We start from the raw sequence: 21,891 nt of genomic DNA, 5'->3' as shown, positions 1-21,891 counted from the left end.
CCAGCCCCGGTGCAGCTGGGCCTAGAATCCTGCCCCCTGGGCTCCTCGTGCTCCTCACCCCGGCCCCGAGCAGCTGATGGGCACAGGCTCTGGGCAGGTGAATGTCCTACCCCGCTCCCCACCAAGGCCGCACGCTTTGAATCACAGCTGTGTCACCGCTTGGCCGTGTTACCTGTTGCTTAACCTCGCTCTGCCTCAGTTCCCTTGTCTGTCAGATGGGAGTGTGAAGTGTCCCTTCCGGGGGCGTCTGTGAGGGTGAGAAACCTAGAAGGCTTGGAATACCATGACTACGCGGAGAGCAGGCATGTGAAGAAGCCACTGGTGCTCTTACGTGGTCAGAATGAAGAACAGGAGGCAGGTTGGAGAGATGGCCTCGTGGGCAGCCACAAAGTCAGAGCAAGAGAGAGGGAGCTGGAAAGGCAGCTGCTGTGGGAAGGTTGAGGTGGGTATTATTGAGAGAAGAGCCATAAACTCTGTGGGACCACAGCGGTATGTCATTTCACAGTTCAGTATTAATTTCCTCCTGCGTACCTGGACTGTTCTCAGAGCTGCCTTGATTGGAAAGCAAGGAAAAGTCTCATCTCATCCTTCAGGGGCCGGAGGAGATGGGCATAGGCGGCCTCAGGTCAGCCCCCAGCTTCCAGCCCGGCCCTTCAACCAAACAAGGCTAACGCAGCTCATTTGTTGCTCTGGAAGGATTCACAGGTGATGTGGGGGCCTGTAGGTCTAGAGACGGGATTTAGTCTGTGTTCCCAGCAGGGCCCAGGGCAAGGATTACCACTGTTTCCCGGGGGGGGCCTGATATCTGGATCCCTCAGCAAAGAGTGAGGCCTGAGCTCCCGGAGCTTCTGGGCATGTCCTCTTGCTGTGTGAGTCCCCAGATCCCTAGTGGGATCCTCTGGGCTGGGTCTCCCTGGAGAAGGGAACACTCATTCCTTGCATATTGGTTTGCTGGGGCTGCCCTATCAAAAGACGACAGGCTGGGGGCGTTTAAACACTAGACATGTGTTTTCTCTCAGTTCTGGAGGCTAGAAGTCCAAGACCAAGGGGCTGACAGGTTCCATTTCTTCTGAGGCTCCTCTCCTTGACTCGCAGCCAGCCAGCCACCTTCTTGCTGGTTCCATTCATGGCCTTTCTCTGTCGCTGGTGTCTCTATGTATCCAAAATGTCCTCGTCTCTCTAGACTCAAGTCCTGTTGTATGAGAGCCCTTCCATGTGACCTTGTGTAACCTTAACTATCTCTGTAGAAGTCTTATCGCCAAATATAGTCACATTCTGAGGTTAAGGCTTACGCGTGAATTTTAGGAGGAACGTAGTTCAACCCCTAACATGTTCCTTTTCAAATATCTCAGTGCGTTGTGCGAGACTTGTGTTGATGTTGAACTGAAAAGACATGCGATTACCGGTTTCCTTTTAAAGTAAGATATAATTTAAATCGTAGTATAGCTGTCTTGTGGATATGGAATAAAAATCACAAAAGTGAGCATTTTAATGACTCTAGGAAACACTGGAAAAGATCAAAATAATGAAGATACAGAATATTTGAATGACATTGTTCAGTGAGTTTGAATAACTCTGCCCCTACAAATAGGAAGTACACATTTTTTTTTAAGTATTTTTTTTTTTAAAGATTTTATTTATTTATTTGAGAGAGAGAGACAGTGAGAAAGAGCATGAGCGAGGAGAAGGTCAGAGAGCGAAGCAGACTCCCCATGGAGCTGGGAGCCTGATGTGGGACTCGATCCTGGGACTCCAGGATCACGCCCTGAGCCGAAGGCAGTCGTCCAACCAACTGCGCCACCCAGGCGTCCCCATTTTTTTTTTTTTTTATGTCCAGGAAGCATTTCTAGAAACCACAGAAGAAACCTTAGTACATTTAACAGACATGTGCTATCACAACCGTAATACCTGATTACAATAAATCAGAAGAAAAATATAACTCAGAAAACTTACCCACCTGGAAATTGAGAAACAGCCTTCAAAAACTGGATCAAAGAAGTCATTAAAACGATATAAATTAAGGAAATACAAATCAAAACCACAATGAGATACCACCTCACACCAGTCAGAATGGCTAAAATTAACAAGTCAGGAAATGACAGATGCTGGCGAGGATGCGGAGAAAGGGGAACCCTCCTACATTGTTGGTGGGAATGCAAGCTGGTGCAGCCACTCTGGAAAACAGCATGGAGGTTCCTCAAAAAGTTGAAAACAGAGCTACCCTGTGACTCAGCAAAAACACTACTGGGTATTTACCCCAAAGATACAAATGTAATGATCCGAAAGGACACCTGCACCCCAGTGTTCATAGCAGCAATGTCCACAGTAGCCAAACTGTGGAAGGAGCCAAGATGTCCTTCAACAAATGGATAAAGAAGATGTGGTTCATGTATACAATGGAATATTACTCGGCCATCAGAAAGGTTGAATACTTACCATTTACATCAACGTGGATGGAACTGGAGGGTATTTTGCTGAGTGAAATAAGTCAAGCAGAGAAAGACAATTATATGGTTTCACTCATATGTGGAATATAAGAAATTGCACAGAGGACCATAGGGGAAGGGAAGGAAGACTGAATGGGAAGAAATCAGAGGGAGACAAACCATGGGAGACTTAACTATAGGAAACAAACTGAGGGAGGTGGGTGGGGGGATTGGGATTGGGGTGATGGGCATTAAGTGGGGCATGTGATATGATGAGCACTGGGTGTTATGCAGAACTGAGAAATTGTTGAACACTACATGAGACTAATGATGCACTATTTGTTAGTTAATTGAATTTATTTTATTTATTTATTTTTAAGGATTTTATTTACTTATTTGACAGACAAAGATCACAAGTAGGCAGAGAGGCAGGCAGAGAGAGAGGAGGAAGCAGGCTCCCCGCCGAGCAGAGAGCCTGACACGGGGCTGTATCCCAGGACCCTGAGATCATGACCTGAGCCGAAGGCAGAGGCTTTAACCCACTGAGCCACCCAGGTGCCCAGCTAATTAAGTTTAAATTTAAAAACTATATTTGAAGATAACACAATACTTATGGGGTATAGTTAAGGTCATGCTCGGGAAAATTTAGAGCTCTTTTTTAAAATTTTATTTTTTAAGTAGGTTCTTTGTTCAATGTGGGGCTTGAACTCACAACCCTAAGGTTAAGAGTTTCATGCTCTACCAGCTGAGCCAGCCAGGTGCACCTACAGCTATTTTTATTTTTTAAAAATTAACTGATTAAAAACAATTCTCAAAAAAATGAAATAATGATCTAGCCCAAGGAACTGTTGTTTTTATGCCAGAGACTAAGATGAGAGAGAAGGAAGCTATTGCCGCCGGCATTATGCAGGGTGTTAAAGACACTGCTCTTGTCCCCATTTTACACAAAGGAAACTGAGGCACAGAGAGATTTCATAATTTCACCTAACTTTGTGTGATTCAGATTCTAGAATTGAGATTGAATACAGAATCCAGGGCCCTACCTCAGACCAACAGAATTGGACTCCCCAAGGGATCGACCTGGGGATCTATATTTTTATCAAGTTCTGCTGGTGATCCTTGTGAGTGAGCCAACTTTGGAAATACTTGAGGGCCTGCGGTGGAGAAGACTACTTCTGTGAACAGAACCATACACATCGCACAGGGGAATCTGGGACTCACTTGCCCAGGCACTTCCCACGTAGGGTTCCTTTTATATAATCCTCACAGCAATGCTTCTGAGGTTGCTGTCATTTCTGCCCCATTTTACAAATTAGGAAATGGGCATAGAGAGGTCAGCGAACTTGCCCAAGGTCACAGCTAGTAAATGGCAGAACAAGAATCTGAACCCAGCCAGCCGGGTCTGGGGCCTACGTTCTTGACTCTTGGTGCTGGTAGTAGATCTAGCAGTAGCAGATCTCCTCAGCGGGAGATCCAGGGTGGGGCACTTGCTGGGGTTGGTCAGGGGGAAGATGGGAAGGTGGGGCGGTGCTAGGTTGTGAGTCCCATGTCTGCACAGGACAGCGAATGATAGCTATGAGATTATCTGATGTTGCTGAGGTAGAGAAGTCTGGGCTCTTTTATCCGCTAAGTGCTAGTGTTTGTAAAACCTTTCAGACCTTAAAAAAAAAATGCTTCAAAATATGAAGGAAAAATGTCAACACAAAAATTTCAATGGAGACATCCTTAAATGCCTACATAATACTATCTCAACCAATCAAATGCAGTGAGGTCTGGTTCCCATATATTTGCAAGCATTAGAGTTAACATGGAAGGGGATGCATTTCTTATGTCTGGGATGATGTGGGGGCAACTTGCAAACAGAAGTGTGTAGGAGAACTGAGGCCTCCAAATGGCCCCGAGAGGAAATGTGAAAAGAGGCTTTAACTGATGGAAACTTCAGGCAAGGAGAGCAAAAGTACTGCACGTCCAGGGCACTGCACATGCAGTGGTTTGATGAATCTTTGTAGGAACCCTTGGGACTGTTGTACCCATTGTTTGGGTGAGAAGGATGAGGTTCAGAGTCAGGCATCCAGTCATTTGTCTAAGCCCTTAGGGCTTGTAAGTAGCACAAGAGGTGTGCCCCCTGGTGTCCATCTGTGTGAACAGCAGGCTGCCGCTTCAGCCTCCACTTACAAGCTGTTCCTTTTCCTGGAACACAGACTATTCGCTTGAATGAATAAGTCCACAGAGCTAAAAAGTTACAGGACTTGCAAATCAAGAGGGAAGGACACACAGTTTGGCAGATGATGCTGGGAAAAGTCCATCACTCTACGTATAACTGTAAAACTGACCCTTGTCTAGCACCCTCTTAACACGTAGCCTTGAATGCATATATACAAACATAAAGTGTGCATGGTCATGTAGGAAAACATCTCTGTGACCTGGCGGCAAGGAAGGACTTGTAAACCCTGGTCTCAAAGCATGAACCTTAGGCAGAAACATTGAATGGACTGATGACATCAAGAAGACTGGGCACCTGAAAAAAAATGGGCAGAGGACGCTGAGCTGGTTATTCCATGAAGAGTCTCCCAAGACGGGAGAGGTGTGCAAGCTCACCGGGAACTAAGAGGTAAATGCAGATGTCGAGAGGTCATGTTATTCTCATGGATCCGCCAACATCAGAAGCTGATTGATGCCAAACGTGTGGATTCCAAGGCTGTGCTGCTGTGAGTTGAGATAGACCAGCACAGTGTACCCCTGTGCTCCAGGACCTGCTCCAGGACACTGGCCCCAGAGAGTTCTTACACGGCCACAAGGGAGCCTGCCTAACCATGTGTACAGTAGCATCATTCCAGTATGGGAACAACCCATGGGAGGGATTTTGTGGATGAGTCCCCCCTCCAGGGGATGGCGTGGTGATTGGCTGCAACACAGGAACCTCCCTTCCCTGGCCTCCCTTCTGTAGTGAATTTGAGCCTAATAGTTGGTGAAATGAATTTCTCATGGTGAAGTGAAGAGATAGGAATATGACTAGGGATGTAATTGCCTTGCCTCCTGTGTGGCTTATTATAAATTTCTTTTTTCGAATCTAGTGGCACTCTGCCTGGGTCCGTCCCCAGGACCATGAAGCAAAAGAAGGAAAGAAAAGGCCATCAAGAGCGATTAGGCCTGGGCCTGCCAGGGCTCTTCCTGCTGGGTATGGTCTGGTAGCTCTGGGAGACTGGCATAGAGGCTTTTCCGCAGCCACATGCAGAATTTCAAGAACTGTGCTTCCTAAGGGCTTTCTTTGCAGTCACCATCATTGACTCTAGTCTCCCCTGAACCTCTGAAATAAGAAGGAAGCTGTAGCAAACACATCCACTCCCCCGCGTACCACAGAAGTCTCTGTCCTGCCTTATCTTATTGCACTCACAAATGGACCCAAGAGCTGGACGTTACTGTCCCATTTTTTAGAAGAACCTCTGGGTGTTGGCGCATTGCAGATCTTCAAATAAAATACAAAGGGGAACAACAGGAAAGAAGGAACCAGGTCCTTGGGTGAGCAGCCCCGCAGCACCCTGCCCACCTCTGACTGCTGGATAAGAGGGGAAGGAATATGTGTGTGGATCCCTCTTTGAAGATACAGCACTCTGGGAGGGGCTGGTCTCTGATACAGCAGCCGAGCCTGTGCTCCAGCTAACACATCCGTGTCGGTCATTGTTTTCAGAGAATCTTTAATGATACAAGAAAAGGCTTATCGGGTATAGCTCAGTGGGGGAAGAAAGGCGGTATATGAAAGCAAGAGTTTTTAGGACACTGAAACTCTTCTGTATGATGATATAATGGTAGACACATGTCATTATACAGTCTTCCAAACCCATGGAAGATGCACCACCAAAAATGAGCCCTGATGGAAACTTTGGACTCTGGGTGCTAAGGCTGTGTCCATGATAGGCTCATGGATTGTAGCAAATGTCCCACTCTGGCAGAGGATGTTGGAATTGGGGGAGGTTCCGTATGTGTGTACAGGCAGCAGTTCTACGGGAAATCAGTTTTGCTGTGTCCCTTCCATTTAATTTTGCTGTGAACCTAAAACTAAGGAATAAAGTCCATCAAAAAAAGAAAAGAAAAGAAAGCCCAGCTGCATAGATGTACGCAAAGTATGAAGACCCACACATTTTTCTGTGGCCGGGCCTTAACCTTCTCGCAGCTTGCTGAGAGCCCCATGTGTTGATTTGAAGGCAGCCCCTGGGACACGGGGTTTTTGGGGCCTCATGAGTAATTGTGTGAGGTGCACAGACAGGTTCTCAGGGCTCAGCTGGGCCAGAAGTTCTTGTGATCCCTGCAGCCGACGAATGAGCAAGAGCCCAGGGATCCTGGGACAATCAGGCCTGTGGCATGTGGCATCACAGAGCGACTGTGACAGCCGCAGCCACTTCTGAGCCCGCTTTCCTTTGACCCTGGAAAATTCATCTTAGCATTGTTCTACGCAGTGGGAAACACATCCCACCTCTCTGGAATCCAGCACAGCTCCCAGAACTGCACTGGAGGATGCACTCTGCGTCCTGAGACGTCCTCCCCCTGGGGAGGCTGCATGTATCTCCCGAAACCTGGATTCTGTTAGGGATGGTGACAGTAGGTTTTTCCCTCCCAATTTGTTAGATTCACAAGGCGTTGTGTCCGAGAACAATGAGAATGTTAATTGATTTCTAATGAAACTCATTAGTGTGTATATAAAACGCGTGAGTATTTTATTCCTAACTATTAAGCTCTGCCAGGAGGACCAACGCTGCACAAATGCGAGTTTGGAGCCCCTGCTCCCTTCCCGCAACTTCTCTGCGGCTTTACTGAGACACATGTGGGGGCCTCCTGCTCCTTCTGGAAGCAAATACAGGTCAGGCAGGATGTCACCGAACTTCCATCATGTGGGAGCCACCATAGAAACGGGCTCAAACCCTTCTGACATTCTGCGTGGGAGACAGGAGGCGCCGGTGCCCCCTCCGGATTCCCCTGTGCCCTCCACCTGGGCTCCCCTTCCTTCCTGCTGGGGAGGGGCTGCTGGGCAGAGGCTGCTGCAACAGGAGGCCTGGATGAGAACAAGGCACCTTCCAGCCTCTGACCGTGGTCACTGCCGGTTGAGGGAGGGAAACTGCCCGGACCCCCGCAGAGAGCAGGGCCAGGAGCAGGTCCTGTGGGCGTCATCCCAGGTGCATTTACCTAACACTGTGCTTTAGTAAAGTGACCCGCCCCTTCTTTTAAATGTGAACACATGTATGTGTAATGTCTACACCCATCGTAGGGCTAGAGCTCAGACCCTGAAACCGAGACTCAGAGGCTCTACAGAATGGAGCCAGCCAGGCACCCCTGAATGCATTCATCTGAAAAGAAAACCATGTATCAAAATCATAAATGGAAACCAGACTTACTTACCATAAATAGATATTAATTTTTAAGATAAATGCAGAAATGCATATTGCATATGCCTGCAGTGCATGAGATGTTTCTGGAAGACCGCGTAAGAAGCACGCAGTGATGGCCCGCGAGAGAAGAGCTGGCGGCTTGAGATGGACCCCTGGGAGGGACTTTTCCTGCGTCATCCACTTACACTTTCTGCCTTTGGACTTAAAGACAAATAGTTTGAAAAAAATGCAATGAAAACAAAACACTGGCATTGCCTCCCAAAGGTGCTCAGCCTTGGGCCCCCTCTGTGATAAAGAGGATTAGGGAGCAGAGGGAGGGGGTAAGGAGACTAGAACATCCCGCTGAGACTTTTTCTTTGATGTAAGTGAGAACCATCCTCCCACTCCGGATGCCTGCTGCTGGTTCCTTCCATCCCTTGTCAAGCTCCCTCAGCATTGGCCCTGACTTGTGGTCCAGCCTTGTTCAGGGAATAGAGGAGGCTCTAGAAACAGCCAAAAGCAGGCTTAGAGGCCTCTCACCGAATACTCCTGGCCAGGTTCATGCATCCTCAAAGACACCCGTGAAACCCCTGAAGATTTATGCAAGATTTTATGCTCGTATTTATTTTCCAGGGAGATGGTGCCTGGTCTTTCACAGATTTGCAAAGAGTTCTGTGGCTTCTAAAAGCTGCTCACTTTGTGGAAGCCGAAACTGAAGGTCGGGAAGGAGTGACTTCTCCAAGGATGTGCCGCTCGTGCCTGGCAGGGACATCAGACCCAAGGCTCTTGGCATCTCTCTGCAAACGCCTGTTGGATGCATTAGCAAGCTGAGGGTAGAGAGGATTCTAGATCTCTGAGCTGCATGGAGGGACCTGCAAGGACCCATTTTGTCCAGGGTTCTGCCTACAAGCAGGTGAGGGCTTCGGGACCTGATTTCCAAAGGAAGCTTGGAGGACCAGAGAAGCTAAGTGGCTTTGAGGATAACTCGCACGGCTCCAGCTTTTACACAGTGATTGGACGTCAGCTCGCGCAAAACCAAAGCAACCGGAGCGTGGGCAGATTTGCTCTGACCACAGGGAAATGGGAATTTCTGACCTCGCCAACCATTGGGGAAGGACGTGGCGCTGGCCACTGGGTGCTCCTGCTATTCAGATTGCGTTCTTCTCTGAACACTGAGACATCCCAAGATTAGAGTGCGCGTCAGACCTGGTTTTCCTGTAACTTTGGAGCTCGTGTCTCCACTAGGAAGTGGAGATGTGGGGCTGCGTTTTGGCCAGTGTGTTTCTGTAAGAACTCTGTTCTCCAGGAAGTTGAAGGGCGCTTCTGTCCTTCAATAATGGATGTGTTGACTGTTTTGGAATCTGACCCATTAGTTCAGGGGAAGGTGTTCTCCACAAGGAGCAAGTTTGCCTGCAGGGGACATTTGCGTCTGGGTTGTCACCACTGGGCACAGGGTTCTAGGCAGAGGTAGGGGTGGGCATACCGTTGGCATGCCGTTGGAAGAGGCCGTGATGTTGGCAGAACATAGTGCAGTGCACGGTTCCCACAACAAAGAATGGTCAAGGTCAAGTTGTGCACAGTGCTGCGGTTGAGAGACCGGGCTGTAGGGTTGCTTTAGAAGGTCCTCCAGAGGGGCGCCTGGGTGGTCCAGTTGTTAAGTGTGTGCCTTTGGCTCCCCAGGATCCTGGGATTGAGTCCTGCATCAGGCTCTCTGCTCAGCGGGGAGTCTGCTTTTCCCTCTCTCTTCCCCTCCCCCGCTCATGAGTCCCCCGCCCCCAAATAAATACACAAAATCTTTAAAAAATCAAGGTTGGGGGCACCTAGGTGGCTCAGTGGGTTAAGCCTCTGCCATCGGCTCGGGTCATGATCTCAGGGTCCTGGGATTGAGCCCCGCATCAGGCTTGCTGCTCAGCAAGAAGCCTACTTCCCCCTTCTTTCTCTGCCTGCATCTCTGCCTACTTGTGATCTCTTTCTGTGTTAAATAAGTAAATAAAATCTTTTAAAAAAAAATCAAGATTGGGTTATCAAAGCAATTGTCCCTTGGAAGTTTACTTCATAGTCCAGATAGTGGTAGGATTATTTGAGTAATGTCTTTCTCCCCAACCAGACAGGATGTTTGGGGCTACATCTGCAGGACAACATAGGGAATTGTGGGGAGCCCATAGCCCCAAGTCCAGACTGAATCCCGATCTGCCACTTACTAGCTGTGTGTCCTTGGAAAAAAGATGGAGCTTCTTTGTGCCTTACTTTCCTTCCCCATAAAATGGAAATGTTGTAGTATCTACCTTAAAGGCTTGATATGTGGATTAAGTAAGGTAATAGTTAGAAAGCGTTTAGCACTGTGTGTGGCCCCTACTAAGTGTTTCATAAATGTTAAGTGCTATTATCATTATTTACCTCTCTACTTTCAAAGCCTAGAACAAAAGCCAGGTCAGAAGAGGAAGGAAAAATGACAGTTGCCAAGAGAACATGTCACCTTTCTGCATTAGATGGAGAGCTGGGGTGTCCTGAATTAGCAGGAAGGAGAAAGAGCCACTGAATCCATGAAGTCATCCTCTGGTTCATTCACTCAGAGAACATCACCGAGGGCCCACTCTGCCCAAGGCCTGTGCTAGACTTGGGGGTTGTGTCTGTGAATTACACCAACAGGGTCTCTGCCCACATGGAGCTTGCGGTCTAGTGGGGGAGACAGACCTTCAGCAGATAATCGCATAAATAAGTGTTTAATTACAACTGTGGCAAGTAACGCACAGTACAATGCAGATAATTTAGAGGCGTTTGAACTGCTATAGTCTGGGGGGTGGGGACATGGGAAACTGGGAGTAAGCATCCAGAAAATCACCCTGTACAGGCCAGAGGCAGGCATTTGGTAAGAAAACGTGTGTTGTTGGCCCCTGGGGGGTGAGAGTCCATGAGCATTTACATGGGTAGATAGAGGCCAAGGGTCACCGGGTCTCCTCTGGACCGTCAGCTGGTGTCCGTGTTCCCTGACATTGTCCAATATGATGGTGGCCAGGTCTGCACTCGGCTATGCCTCTAGAATGGGAAGGAAATCTTGCAGAGTATTACGGCAAGCCGATTTAGAGAAGACATCCTAAAGCCTCTGACAGCTAAGACAGTTCCCTTTCTGTGACCAAAGTCCCAACTGGTTAGTGTCTGAAAGTGATTGAGCGGTCCTTCTTGCTGCCCACAAACCCTTGGACTATTGACTCAGGAAAACATATGAACTGCTTAAAGGAGGTACTAGTTATTCGTGACCAGTGGATTTTTCGCCATGTAGAATTTCAGCTACCACCGTACTGTGGAGGCAGCAGTGAAATGGTGGGGAGAGGCCAGGACAAGGTTCATGCTTCAGTGCGTGTTCTGCTGATTGGCAGTGGGACACTCAGTGTCTCTGGCTTCATTTTCCTTACCTGAGTAGTGGAGATAGTAGCTTCCAAATAGCACTCCATTGTTTATGAGTGTTTCTGGCCACAGGTAACAAACACCCTCTAACAGGGGCCTAAGCAAATAGACATTTCTTTTTCTCCCATAAGGAGAAGTCCCAAGGCAGGTGGCTTCAGTTACTGGAGCAGCAACTCAGTGATGTCAGGGTTCTGGATCTGCTTCTTGGCAGTTCTCTTGCCCTTTCCCTCATGGTCACAATATGATTGCTGCAGCTCCAGGCATCAAGTCCATATTCAGGGCAGTAAGAAGAGAGGGTAAAAGAGGTGGAACTGCCTCTTTACTTTTATGGAGCTATTCTGGCAATCCCCAGCAGAGTTTTGCTTTTACCTGCGTGGCCAGAGCTGTGTCCCATAGCCACCTCAAGCTGCAAGGGAGACCGGGAAAGTGAGGTTTGTTTTGTTTTGAGCTTTTCCCATCCTTTGGGTGGATTAGCCACACAAAGCAGTGACAGCCCCAGGCAGTGGAGAGGCAGAGGAGAAGCTGGTCTTCGTTTCACGTCTGTCTTCCTCCTCCAGGCTCTGTCGCTCCCCCACAGTCGTTATAGGGCTCAGAGAAGACCGTATGCAGGAAGGAGCTCTGTAACGTGCTGCATGACGAGCGGGAGTCATGATTCAGAGTATCAGAGCTGCCGAACAGGAAAGCAAGACGAACCATCCTGGAGCAGTCTGCTTTCCCCTATTCGTTTGTTAGAGAAGGTTTGGATGTGAGTTAGATCATCATTAAGCATTCTAAGCATTTGCTTTAAAACCTCACCTCTTGTGATCCCTTCTTATTCTGTTCATTCTTTGTTCTCTGTGCGACAGGGGCCCTTCAGTTCTCTCTGCAAATAAAATCAGTGAAAAACCTTCCGGGTACATTTCAAGGCATACACGGTGCCGTGAATGCCATCTGGGCTGTGGTGTGTGTTCAGTCATCAACAGGAGAAAAAAAAAAAAAAGAAAGAAACTCTGTCAATATTTGCAGGGAAGAGAAGTCTTCACGAGAAAGAAAGACCACATTATGGAAATGGAATGTTTTAGGCAGGAGACATTTTAGAATCAGGGACAGTCAATAAAGAGGCTAAGAAGGGTTAAGTACTTTGGTATAAGAATCAGACAGCGAACAGTCTACTGGCTCAGAAATAACACAAGACTTCCATTACCTGCCCCTCCCTGCTGCCCCGAGCCCCCACTGTGGGAAATAATGGACGTTTCCATGAAATTCTTTGATGGAAAAATCTAGAAGTGATATGCCAAAAGGACTGAGGGAAAATCACCACGACCAATCACCACCCTGTCCCGTGTTCTGAATGAACTGGCCGCTTTGTTCATCTTCAGCCCAAAAGGAATTAGAGGAGGTGGTGAAAGTTACGGTTTCTGAAGTCAGACGGGCTGGGTGCACATCCACCTGAACCACTTGCTGTGTGACTCGGGCTGGTTGTTTAACCTCTCTGGGCCTTGATTCCTCAGCTAGCCGAAGGGGGTAGCAACATTGGTTGCTCTCTCGTGTGGCGGCCATGAGGGCTCGGTGCTCAGCCACTGTTCATGAACTGGCGAGAGGCAGCAGAGCTGGCGGTCAGGGGACATGGGGTGTTCCTGGCTAGAGCCATGAGTTTGGGCTTGTGCCAGAAGACACATTTTCTCTCATTCCTTTTTGGTAACACGGGAAGTGATTTTGAAAGTAGTGCATGTACTTTCAAGAAGGACGGGGGTGACCAGCACAGAGACTGGGATCCCAGCTTTGCCGTCAGACCCGTTTGGATTTGGGCCAGCGGCGGCTCCTTCCTAGTGTGATCCTGGGGAAGGTAACTGGCCTCCCAGTCAGGTGCCATCCAGATGACTCAACAGGACAGGGCTGTCGCACGGCTGGCACCTGGCCCGACACACAGGAAGGGTTCAATACGTGGTTGTAGCAACCATACATCAAAAGCAACCCGCTGCTGAGGACTCCGTGCCGTCCCTCCCAGAATCCGTCATCGCTGCCTCTGCTGCCCCCATCCCTCTGTTTCCGTGCAGGGTGGGGGTGGGGGGTGCAGGCGGGAAAGCAGCTCCAGGTGAAACAGCATCCTGGCTTCTGTCCAGAGAGGAGTGACTGACCTGCCTCAGGGGCTCAGGAGAAGGAGCCGCGCATGCTCTGAACCAGCCTGTCTGCAGAAGCACAGGCTCTACCCGTCCTGCACCCCAAATTGCAGTGCTTTACAGGGTAGGCCCTCTGGTGCATGCGTCGTGGGGAGGGGACCTAGAAGGGCTTGTAGCAGCCAGGCCGTATGCCCTGTGTTGGGGTGGGCAGGTCCTTCTGCAGTGGAGCCTTGGCGACCTCAAACATGGCCCGAGCCCGTGTCCTCAGCCTGGCCCCTGTGGCAGTGAGTGGCCATGGCTGTCCCTTCTGGTGACTCCCATGTGCTGGGGGAGGGGGACGTGTAAGAAGGGGTGTTGGTGATGAGCCCCAACTTGTAGGGCCCAGGCCCCAATCTACTTTCTTGGCAGTGAATGCCACAATATAAATCAGAGGATTACTGTTGTATTCGAGAAAAATCTGCAGGTTATTAAAAATAGAGAATGCTTAGCCTTTGGGGTAAAGATGATTTTTTTTTCCCCTTGTCCCCAGGGCCTAACATAATAGACATCCAATAAACGTATGTTGAACAGATAACTGAAAATTACTTTCAGTGGTCGGTATGCAAAAACCCCATAGGCACAGAGATGTTCGTTGTAGCACTATTTATAACAGTGAAAACCCTTTTTATAGTCTGGTTGGGAAACCTGTGTGTGGTGTTGAATAGGATGAAATGGATGCTATTATTAGAGTTACTCCAAAGAGCCTAAAAACATGGAAGAGTATTTATGGTAATATAAAAGAAAGAGCTACACATGAAATTTAAAAATACTGCAATTAAAGGAACATACATGTGTAACTCAATAACTACGGAAAGGGGCATTTAGAAAGAAAGTGATTCTTTATAAAATTAGCGGGCTTATTATGAGCAAGCAAACCACATTGTGATCATGCTCTCCAGTGACGTCTACAATATTTTAAAAGTCTTTTAAAGAAACCCCTGCAGCACTTTCTAAAGAGATGAGCCAGTTTGCTATTTTTCCAGGGCCTATGTGGTGAGCTGTGAAAGGCCTCATTGCACTGGGGGCTTTTGAAAATTTCCAGCTCCCCACGTCCCTGGGCAGACCTGGAGAAATTATTCTTGGCAAGCGCACATTTGACTTAGAACTCTCAGGGCTTGCTCTTGTGTCCTGGGAAACTCCGTCAACAGAGGGGATTTCACAGAGGGCTTTTCAGGCTTTATTACCAAGTCTGACCCTTCTCTTCTCCCCACCTCCCACTCCAATTTTAGTAAACAAGCCAGGAGTGTAGTTTTTCTGTCCCCCTGGTCTGTGGGGTTGCAACACGTGGAAGGGAGCCTTGCCTTGGCCCCTTCCCTCCCCTCTGCTCCGTCCCTGCAACCGAGCCCAGACCCCTGTCCCCCCACCCCCAGCCTCTCCAGCCACCCTCACTCCCCCTCCCACGGCGGCACCCCAGAACTTGCGGAAAGCCAATGGTTGCCCATTGTCACACCTCTTCCCGCTGGACGGCCCATGGCCTTAACGAGACACTTGGACTCTTTGTGGGACCTGCTGGTGTCCTGCCCAGGTATTTGGTTGAGCTGCTCCTGGAACGGCAGCTTCGGACTATCCAGGCTTGCCTTTGCCACAACCACACACTGGGACACGGAAATAGGTCTCAGCGGAGGTCCGGGGGGGGGGGGTCTGGCCTGGACTCTGCCCCACCCAGAGCACCCCAGTGCCACCAGGGCCGGCTGAAGCCATTTGGGGCCATGGAGAGAAAGTCCCCAGAGGCTCCTGTCAAGCCTTCCTTCTAGCCAAATTTCTGGGCCTTCCACTTAGGTGAGTGAGAGCAGCCAGCCTGGCTGGGACGCAGTGTGCACCACGTGGCCTTGCAGGAAAAGCAAGGCTTTCTCTTCTCAGCTCTGCCATTTACCAAGGCAAGTTCAGTGACGGCTGTCCTCGATTCAGCACTGGTTAGGTGCAAGCTAAGCCTTCTTCCCTTGTGCTTTTCTCCATGGCTCTGCAGAGACGAGGCCCAGAAAGGGCAAGTTATTGGCCCAGGACCCCCTAGCTTATAGTAGGGAAAGCCGGCATCCAAAGGCACATGGGCTTTCTTCCCCAGCTGAGGACTTAATCTTCACCTGGCGTGACCTCCTGGGGCCCTGCTAAGAGCATCAGAATGACTCTACCTTGTTCCTTTCCCCATATATCCTAGCTGCAAAAATTCTGAACACGGAAAGTTTGGTTTCTTTTTTTAAACATTTTTTTAAAGATTTTATTTATTTATTTGACAGAGCAAGAAAGCACAAGCAGGGGGAGCAGCAGAGGGAGAGGGAGAAGCAGGCTCCCTGACAAACAGGAAGCCCAAGGGCAGGCTCAATCCTAGGATCCCGTCTTGATCCCAGGATCCCGTCTTGATCCCAAGACACTGGCTCGATCCCAGGACACTGGGATCATGACCTGAGCTGAAACCAAGAGTTGGAGGCTTACCTGACTGAGCCACCCAGGCCGCTCCCTTGTACTTCTAGCTCCAAAGCACAGAGCTGCCAGGAGATTCTCTGCGGTTTTGATTTATCTCCCTTATTTCGAATGTTCCTATGTTTTCCTGGGGGAAATGGGAGTCATGAGTTGGATTGTGGGTCTGCCCCCAGAACCTGCTGGAGGTGTGGCGCAGCCCCTGGAGTACACACACTGCCGTGTTTCTCTAGAACCTGGAAAACTCTGGATTCTGAAGCGCGTCTCTTCCCAGGGGATTCAGGTGAGGCCACAGAGCGGGCTAGGACTGCCCCCGCTCGCTCCCACCAGAGGGCTTATCCTGGCCCAGCGGGAAACCTGGAAGCAGTTTGGTAATAGATGTCAAAAGCTGACGTGTACAGCTCTCTGACTCAGCGCTTCCTGCCCTAGGAATTTTTCTAAAGGTTGAAAGATTTAGGATATTCCTCGCAATGACGACGTCTGGACATAGCCTAAATATCCCAGACTGGGGAAATTAGTTAAATGATGTCTGATGCACTCACGCAGCGGAACACTGTGTGATTAAAGTGGGTGCTGGACTTGTAAATTTAGTAACACGGAAAAATAGTCATTACAGGTTTGGGGACACCTGGGTGGCTCAGTCGGTTAAGCCTCCAACTCTTGGTTTCAGCTCAGGTCATGATCTCAGGGTCCTGGATTGAGCCCCACATCCGGCTCCCCACTCACTGGGGAGCCTGCTCGTCTCCCTCTCCCCCTGCTCATGCACACGCTCTCTCTCTCAAGTAAAAAAAATCTTTAAAAACTATATACATTGTGTGTTTTTAAGTGCAAAATAGTGCACACTAGACATGGTCCCATTTTTGTTAAAAGGAAAAGAAAGCAAATAACAAGAAAGAACCCTGTCACCACCTTTCCTCTCCTGGGGGGACAGTTCTCCGAGCATCGCGTTCTCACACCAGGGCAGCACGGACTGTCAGGACACTGCGCCGGCGGGCCCGGCTGTGATCTGTGACCGTAAGGGATGCCTTCTGTCCTTAGCTGACTCGGACCCTTCCTGCCCACATTGCTGCCCCTCCCCGGGTGCCGCGTCTAGCCGGCACAGATTTCAGAGGCGGCCCTTGCTGCATTTTCACAAGAGCTGCTTTCGCTTAGCAATTTGCATGTGAGGCTCCTTCCGCGTCTTTTTGTGGCCCCGATAGCTCATTTCTTTCTTGGCACTGAATAGTCTTCCATTGGCTGGATGTGCTACCGTTTATTTATCCATTCACCTGCTGAAATACATCTTTGTAATGTCCAAGTTTGAACAATCATGAATAAAGCTGCTATGAACATTTGTATGCAGGTTTTTTTGGCTTTTCTTAGGGAGAGTGCTTATGTGTGCAAGTGGGGTTGGGGGTGCAGACGGAAAAAGAGAATTTTTTTTTTTTTTTAAAGATTTTATGTATTTGTCAGGGAGAGAGAGCGCGTGCGCACAAGCAGGCAGAGGTGGAGAGAGAAACAGGCTTCCTACAAGCAAGGAGCCCAAGCCGGGACTTAATCCCATCAGGTCGACCAATGCTGTGGCTTAACCCACTGAGCCACCCCCTCAGGCGTCCTGAGAGAGAGAATCTTAGGCAGGCTTCATACCGGCCTCCTGCGGTGGGACCCTGAGATAGTGACCCGAGCCAAAATCAAGAGTCGGGGGACACCTGGGTGGCTCAGTGGGTTAAAGCCTCTGCTTTCGGCTCAGGTCGTGATCCCAGGATCCTGGGATCAAGCCCCACATCAGGTTCTCTGTTCAGTGGGGAGCCTGCTTCCTCCTCTCTCTCTGCCTGCCTCTCTGACTACTTGTGATCTCTGTCTATCAAATAAATAAATTAAAAAAAAAAATCAAGAGTCGGATGCTTCACTGACCGAACCACCCAGGCGGCCCTCATGTGCAGGTTTTTGTGAAGACCTAGGCTTCCAGCTTCCTCAGGTAAATGGAATGACTTTGTTTATGACCATTCTGCTTACTGATTCGTGACCCCACAGGAAAGACCCAGCTGGGAAGAACACAGTCAAGGGCAGAACCAGAGGTTCTGGACACTGATACACAAATGGGATTAAAAGAAGGATTTACACTCACTGAAATGTGTCTGTTTTCACGTAGTTCTGGAACACATCCTCTGTGCTACACACCAGGTCCTCGGGCTTCTGTCATGAACCAGTGTCACCTCTCCGGTGAGGGCCCTTGCCCCACTCGAGTGACCATGTTTGTGCAAGTATAGGGACACTGGGGTGTCTGGTTTAGATGCGGAAATGAGTGGGGAACATGTGAAGGAGGACATGGGCAAGAGAAGCCTGGTGAAGGCTTGCAGCTTTCCTGCATCGCCTTCCATTCCCGGCAAAGTTCCCTCCTGACTGTTTGGAGGAGTCCCACTGCTTTCTGTCCACCATCCAGAAAATACAGCCACCTGCAGCTTCCTGATTACTCGAAGATAACTTCAGTCCCTCAAAGGGGGTTTGTGGTCCCTTTCCTTTAATAATAATAGTAATAGCTAATGGCATTGAGCCTTCTGTGTATTCTGGGCACCATTCTAAATGGTTTACATGCATTGGCGCACGTAACGTTCTCACAACAACCTGGTGACACAGGTCCTGCGCTATTCTTTTCATACCCACTTTGCAGAGGAAAGTATTGAAGTAGAGAAAGGTGAATTAGCTTGCCTGAGGTCACACAGCTGATAATCCGTAGAGTTACGATTTGAACCCGGGAAGACTGAGCTTAACTCTCGTTGTCCTAACCTCTCCGTGCTGGCACCTTTCAGTGTATCATGGTGGGTAGGATCTAGTCTGTGCAGAGAATGAATTCATGGCTTATTGAGGGAGAAAGATCTACAGATACGCAGCTGTAATGCAGCATGGTGAGAATTATATTGTGATGTGTGTCTGGTGCTGTGGCAATGCCCAGGGAGGAGCTGACTGCTTGGCAAAGGTTTATCTTCCTTCCTCTCCCCTTCCCTTCCTCTTTCTCTCTGTTCCTTCCTTTCTTCCTCCCACCGCCAAATATATATGGAGTATCTGTTAGGTTCAAGGATAGAGACCAGGCTGTCATACAGGAAACAAGGGGTTCAGCTCCTATGGATCTCTGTCTCATGGGGGAAAGCAGAGAGTAAGCAATAATTATAATAATCTGCTAAGTCTTCGGTCAGGGGACCAAAGTGTCCTGACTTTAGCACAGAAAAGTCCCACTTCTGGGAAGCCCCTCTGTTCCAGGAAAACTGGATGGTTGGTTACCCTAGTGTGTGAAGAGCAAAGCATGAAGGATTATCTTTTGTTTGGTTTATTTCTAAAAGATTCTATTTACTTATTTGTTTGTTTGTTTATTTGACAGAGAGAGATCACAAGTAGGCAGAGAGAAAGGGGGGGGGAAGCAGGCTCCCCGCTGAGCAGAGACCCCAATGGTGGGACTCGATCCCAGGACCCTGAGATCACGACCCAAGCTAAAGGCAGAGGCTTAACCCACCAAGCCACCCAGTCACCCCTGATTTATTTCTACATTTGCTCATTCGACAGGTGTCAAATTTCCCTGCTGTTTTGTTCTGTTTTTTAAAAGATTTTATTTATTTGACACAGAGAGAGATCACAAGTAGGTAGAGAGGCAGGCAGAGAGAGAGGAAGGGAAGCAGGTTCCCTGCCAAGCAGAGAGCCCGATGCAGGGCTTGATCCCAGGACCCTGGGATCATGATATGAGCCGAAGGCAGAGGGTTTAGCCCACTGAGCCACCCGGGTGCCCCTTCCCTGCTGTTTTTATGTTGCATTTCTTTTGATCCCCGGGGAGGCTGGACAGTGCTCTTACTGCTTTTCAACCACGTTTATTTTCTTGTTCGGGAGCCAGCTGCTCCTGTCTCTGCCAGAATTTGTCTCCTGAGGCAGAGGGTCATCAACTTGAGTGGGCATCAGAATCCCCTGGAGGGAGGGCTTGTTGAAACACGGATGGCTGTTCCTGATTCGGCAGCTCTGGAGCGTGGCCCGAGAATGTGCATTTCTAACAAGCTCCCCGGGGAGGCTGCTGCTGCAGATTGAGCAGAGACAGCCCTTGGGAAATCACTGTTCTTTTTTTTTTTTTTAAAGATTTTATTTATTTGTCAGAGAGAGAGAGAGCACAGGCAGACAGAATGGCAGGCAGAGACAGAGGGAGAAGCAGGCTCCCTGCCGAGCAAGGAGCCCGATGTGGGACTCGATCCCAGGATGCTGGGATCATGACCTGAGCCGAAGGCAGCCGCTTAACCAACTGAGCCACCCAGGCGTCCCGGGAAATCACTGTTCTAAAGGTGTTTCCTGGGAGCTCTTCTTTTCTCCAAGTGGTTCTCCATCTGGATGCACATCGGAATCACCTGGGAGCTTTCCGAAATGCCGCTGCTCAGGCATTACCCCGGACCAAATGCATCAGATCTCGGGGAATGGAATTTGGGCACTGGCAGCTTGAAAACGTTTCCAGTGGGACCTCATCATTTCTGTAGCAAAGGGCAGCCCCTGGGAAGAAGAAAAGAAAGTGCTTCCTGCTTTCTTGGAAATAGATCATCGTATATTTGTGTGTTGTGTTTTTAAAATGAAAATAGCCTACACCTAGGTCCCATAGATTGTCTCCTCTGTCTTTTCGTCAAAGTTTTATAGTTTTATGTTCAGCGTTTAAGTCCATGCAAAATTTAGAGTTAATTTTTGTACAAAGTGTGTGGTTGAGGTTAAGGATTTTGTCTGTTCGCTTACAGATGTCCCATCACCTCTCTGCCATGTGTTGGAAAGGTTACCGTTCCTCCATTGAGTTCCCTCTGCATCTGCCAAAAATCAGTTGCGCATGTTGGTGTAGATCTATTTCTGGGTTCTCTGTTCTGTTCATTGATCTGTGTCTCCATTCCTCCACCAGTATGACATTATCCTTCATTACCTTGGCTTTATAAAAAATCTTGAAATTGGATAGATGGATTCCTCCTATTTTTGTCTTCTCTTTCAGAATTATTTTACCTATTCTGGTTCTTTTTTTTTTTTTAAAGATTTTTTATTTATTTATTTGAGAGAGAGAGAGACAGTGAGAGAGAGCATGAGCGAGGAGAAGGTCAGAGAGCGAAGCAGACTCCCCATGGAGCTGGGAGCCTGATGTGGGACTCGATCCCCGGGACTCCAGGATCACGCCCTGAGCCGAAGGCAGTCGTCCAACCAACTGAGCCACCCAGGCATCCCATATTCTGGTTCTTTTGCCTTCCCATATAAAGTTTAGAATAATCTTGTCCATATCTACAAAAATCTTGCTGGGAATTTCATAGGAATTGAGTTAAACCTGCACAGCAATTTGGGGAGAATTGACATCCTTACTGTATTGAACCTTCCAATCCATGAACATGGTATGTTCCTTTGTGTATTTAGAACTCTGATTTCTCTCTTAAATATTTTGTACTTTTCAGCATACAAGTCTTGTACATGTTTTGTTAGATTTACACTAAGTATTTCACCTTTTTGGTGAAGAGTTATAAATATTGTTTTTAAAAATTTGATGTCCATCTGTTCATTGCTAGTTTATAGAAATACAATTAATTTTTGTTTATTTATTCTTATATCCCTGTGTCTTTGCTGAACCCACTTATTTGAGGATATCCTGCGGACTCCTTGGTGATTTTCTGCATGGACAATCGTGTCTTCTGCAAATACATCCTCTTTTCTGGTCTGTATGCCTTTTCTTTTCCTTTTCCTTCCTTCCTTCCTTTTCTTCCTTTCCTTAATTGCCTTGACCTGACAACACTATGTTGAATAAGAGAGGTGAGTGTAGACATCTTTGCCTTCTTTCCAATCTTAAGGGGAAACATTCAGTCTTTCACCATGAAGTATGTTAGCTGTAGAGTGGTGTTTTTTTTTTTTTAAGATTTTATTTATTTATTTGAGAGAATGAGAGAGAGAGCACAAGCCAGGGGGAGAAGCAGAGGGAGTAGCAGACTCCCACAAGCAGGGAGCCCGGTACGGAGTTCAGTGACAGGATCCCGGGATTATGACCCAAGCGGAAAACACATGCTCAACCGACTGAGCCATCCAGGAACCGCTGCTGTAAGGTGCTTTTGTAGATGTTCTTCATTAAGTTGAGAAAGCGATTCTCTATTCCTATTTTTCTGTGATTTTTTTTAAAAACATGAATGC

This window comes from Neovison vison, chromosome 12 (genome assembly GCF_020171115.1).
Source record: "Neovison vison isolate M4711 chromosome 12, ASM_NN_V1, whole genome shotgun sequence".
Classification (NCBI taxonomy): Eukaryota; Metazoa; Chordata; class Mammalia; order Carnivora; family Mustelidae; genus Neogale; species Neogale vison.
This window is presented reverse-complemented; position numbering follows the sequence as displayed.